This window comes from Eriocheir sinensis, chromosome 9, assembly GCF_024679095.1.
Source record: "Eriocheir sinensis breed Jianghai 21 chromosome 9, ASM2467909v1, whole genome shotgun sequence".
In the NCBI taxonomy this organism is placed as follows: Eukaryota; Metazoa; Arthropoda; class Malacostraca; order Decapoda; family Varunidae; genus Eriocheir; species Eriocheir sinensis.
The window spans coordinates 13,682,007-13,686,676 of record NC_066517.1 but is presented as its reverse complement, the minus strand read 5'-3'; positions in this window follow the sequence as shown (position 1 = coordinate 13,686,676).

The window sequence follows — 4,670 nt, the reverse complement described above, 5'->3', positions numbered from 1 at the left end:
CTCCTTTGTTAATTATTTTTATTTCCTCTTCGTCGTTATTCCTTTTTTTTATATTGTATCCATTGCCTCCTCCTCCATTCTTTGTCTGTTCCTCCTGCTCCTTCTTCCTTCCCCTCCTCCTTTTCCTCTTCCTCTTCCTTCTTTTTTTTATTTATCTTTCCTCTCCATCGTTAACTGTAGACTCCACTCTCTCTTCCTCCTCCTTGTTGCTCTTTTTTCTTCTTCACCTCTCCCTCCTCCTCCTCCTTCTCCTCCTCCTCCTCCTCTTCCTCCTTCTCCATTGTCCTTCACCTCGTCTTCCTTCTCATCCGTTCGCGATCCAGGATATTTATTTACATTTTCTTCATCTTTCACACACACACACACACACACACACACACACACACACACACACACACACACCGTCACCCTCTCCTTTCCTCACTCCCTCCTCCTCCTCCTCCTCCTCCTCTCATCACAAATGCTCCTCATGCGACACAATGCACAGAAGGAGGGACACAGAAGCGTTTTCCTCTCAGATGCATTGGATAAAAGAGGTGGAGGAAAATGGTGATGATGATGATGATGATGAGAAGGAGGAGGAGGAGGAGGAAGAAGAAGAAGAAGAAAAAGACGAAGAAGAAAAGCAAGTGTTACAAGTGAGGTTGGTGGGGAGATGAATGTAAGAAGGAGGAGGAGGAAAAGAGGAGAAAGAGGATGCAGAGAGGATTGAGGAGACTGTGAAATAGTAGGAGAAGGAGGAAGAAGAAAGAGGGAAGAAGGGAAGAGGTGGATAGAGAGCAGAACAAGGAGAAAAGGGTGAATAAAAGGACTGAAAATTGGATAAAGGGATGTAAAAAGAGGGAATAGAGTAAATAGTCGACGGTTGAAATGCGTAAAGGTTCGATGATGGAGAAGAAAAAGGAGGAAGAGGAAAAATTGTGAGAATGAGGAAGGGGAGAGGAAGGGTGAAAGAGGAGAATGGAAAGGGAGTGAATGTTAGGTACAGAAACAGGGACTAAGCTCGACACACACACACACACACACACACACACACACACACACACACTCGCGCGCACACCTAAATGGCTTTCAGATTGTCACGTGGAAAGCTAATGGAGGCAGAATTAGGTGATAAATTGGAGAGAGAGGAGGAGAAGTAGGAGGAATAGGAGGAGGAGGAGGAGAAAGAGAACGAGGAAGAAGAGTATAAATATAAAATAGGAAAGAACTTAAAATTGCACATGAGAATGGGAAGAAGAAGTAGGAGGAAGAAACGGAGGAGAGGAGGAAGGAAAGAATATAAATGAAATAATAGAAAAGAACATAGAATTTGAAGAAGGAAATACAGGACGAAGCGAACGAAAAATAAGTGTGAAATAAAAAATAAAAACAATAGAACGCGCGAACCAGAGACGTAAGACAAGAAAATCCGAGAGAAAAAAAACAGAGAAGGAAAAGGAAGTAACGTGTTGAAGAAATAAAAAAAAAAAGTAAAGGAAGAAATTATTTTGTATCGACTTTGTGTGTGTGTGTGTGTGTGTGTGAAACTGAGGAGTGTGAAAAACATGCAAGAAACAAATGACGGACGAAAGAATCTCTCTCTCTCTCTCTCTCTCTCTCTCTCTCTCTCTCTCTCTCTCTCTCTCTCTCTCTCTCTCTCTCTCTCTCTCTCTCTCTCTCTCGTCCTTGACATTGGATTACATACTAATAAACGCCAACAAGGAGAGAGAGAGAGAGAGAGAGAGAGAGAGAGAAAGTGTTTGGTTGTCTTTACTTGTCTGTGTGTACGTATGAATGGGTGTTTGATAAAGACTGAGTAAGCGAAGGGAGAAATATAATCAGATGTCTGTGTCTGTGTGTGTGTGTGTGTGTGTGTGTGTGTGTGTGTGTGTGTGTGTGTGTATGTGTATGTGTGTTGTCTTGCCGCCTCGTTGTTCGCTGCGCAGTTTCTCTCTCTCTCTCTCTCTCTCTCTCTCTCTCTCTCTCTCTCTCTCTCTCTCTCTCTCTCTCTCTTGCAGTTACATTGTGACTGTTATGTTATTTTTTTGCTTTTCTACGATATATTCAGCTTTCTTTCTCCTCTTCCTATTCTCCCTCTTCCTCTTCCTCCTCCTCCTCTTCCTTTCATGGCTCCCCTCTTGTTTTGCTCGCTTTGTTGATCCATACATTGCTTCCCCTCCCTCCTTCCCTTCCTTCCTTCCTTCCTTCTCTTCCCCTCCTTTTTCTTTCCCCTCATCCCTCCTACACATTTTTTTTATCATCTGCTCCTCCTCCTTCCTCTCACTCTCCCTCACCTTCTCTCACCCTCTCTCTCTCTCTCTCTCTCTCTCTCTCTCTCTCTCTCTCTCTCTCTCTCTCTCTCTCTCTCTCTCTCTCCTCTCACATCTCTCTCTCCTTCCTTTGCCTCCCTCCTTTGCTCCATCAGTCCCTTCCGCCGTCTCAACCCTCTCTTCTCTCCCTCCTTCCCTCCTATTCTCTCTCCCTCCCTTCCTCCCTTTTCCTCCCTTAATGGGGTGGTGATGAAAGGCCGTGTCAAATTACTTGTGCTTTTTGGTTCTTCTGTTTCCTTCTTCCTGATTCTTTTCTTACCTTTCTTCCCCTTTTGTCTTCATTGTCTTCTGTATTTCCCATCTTATTCTTCTTGAGTTCTTGTTTTGCGATTTTTTTCCCCTCTGCTTTTACTTTCACCTCAGTCTCCCTCATTTATTTTGCCTAGTTTTCCCTTTCCCTTTTCTTCTGTTGCCTATTTTTTCTCTCCCTTTCTTTAGTGGCTTAATTTTCTCTTTCGTCTATTTTTTTCCTTTTCCTCTCTCTTTCTCCTCTATTGCGTAATTTTCCTCTTCTCTCTCTTGTCTAATTTTCCCTCCCCCTTTCGTGTACTAGCTAATTCTTCCTCTCCTTCTCTTCCTTTGTCTAATTTTCCCTCTCCCTCTCTTCCTTTGCCTAATTTTCCCTCTCCCTCTCTTCCTTTGCCTAATATTTCCTCTCCCTCTCTTCCTTTGCCTAATATTTCCTCTCCCTCTCTTCCTTTGCCTAATTTTTCCTCTCCCTCTCTTCCTTTGCCTAATTTTCCCTCTCCCTCTCTTCCTTTGCCTAATTTTCCCTCTCCCTCTCTTCCTTTGCCTAATTTTTCCTCTCCCTCTCTTCCTTTGCCTAATTTTCCCTCTCCCTCTCTTCTTTGCCTAATATTTCCTCTCCCTCTCTTCCTTTGCCTATTTTTTCCTCTCCCTCCCATTACGCTATTCACTCCTCGTAGTTTTCTTTTTTTGTTTTCCCATCCTCTCCTCACCTCTCGTTAAGTCTCATTAATTACCAGCTGTTTATGTGCCTGCCAAGCTGTTTACCTCTCCCATGTCGTCTCAACACTTCCTAATAACAATGTTTTCTGTTCATCCCCCTTTTTTTCCAACCTTTTTTTAACCTCCTTTTTCCACCCCATTCCATTCGCCATGTACTCTCGTCTCACCTGTCTAAACCAATTACCTGAGATAGCGATCCACTCAATTATAGACTCTTTAAACCTACTTGTTGTGTGTCCCCTTCATTCACGCAGCGTTCTTCTTTTCCTTATTGTTTTTTTCGCTTGGCTGTTTGTTTTTCCTTTACTTTCTTTCTTTCGTTCTCATCGGTTTTCCCTACTTTTTCTTTCGTTCTCATCGTTTTTTTAACTTCTCTTCCGTTTTCTTCGTTTTTCTTTCATTATTGTCTCTCGTATGTCTGTATGTTTGCTTTTTCTACTTGCTTTCTCCTTCGTTATCTTCGTATTTTTTCTCTTATTTCCTCTTTTTTGTCTATATGCTTCCTCTCTTTAATTGCTTTCTCTTTTATTATCTTCGTATTTATCTCTTATTCTCTTTCTCGTTTTTATATGTTTGCTCTTTTAATTACTCTCTCTTTCGTTCTCTTCCTATTTATCTCTTATTCTTTTTCTCTTTTTTATATGTTTGCTCTCTTTTATTTACTCTCTCTTTCGTTCTCTTCGTATTTCTCTCTTATTCTCTTTCTCTTTTTTATATGTTTGCTCTCTTTATTTACTCTCTCTTTCGTTCTCTTCGTATTTCTCTCTTATTCTCTTTCTCTTTTTTATATGTTTGCTCTCTTTATTTACTCTCTCTTTCCATCTCTTCGTATTTCTCTCTTATTCTCTTTCTTTTTTTTATTTGTTTGCTCTTTTATTTACTCTCTCTCGTTCTCTTCGTATTTCTCTCTTGTTCTTTTTCTCTTTTTTATTTGTTTGCTCTTTTATTTACTCTCTCTCTCGTTCTCTTCGTATTTCTCTCTTATTGTCTTTCGCTTGCTTATTTGCTTTCTCTTCATTTTCTTCGTAGCTTCCCATCATCCTTGCACCCTTTTCCCCTCATCCCCTCAAATCCCCCTCATCCTTTAATCTAGTTCCTGGTCACCCCTTCCCCCTCACCCCCTTCTCTTGACTTTACTTCCTCATGGTCCTCTACCTGCATTCCCCTCGGCCTGTCACCTCTTTTCACTCCTCCCCTTCCCTTCCTTTCTTCACTTTTCCTGTTCCTCCTTCTCTTCATTGCCCTTTCCCTTCTTTTTCATTATCTACTCCTACATTCCCATCTCTTTTCTCTCACTACTTTCATTCTCTTACATTTTCTTTTTCCTCTTCCCTGTCCTTCTTAATATTTACTTCCCTTCCCTTACCTTCGCTTCCTTTCCTTCTTCAA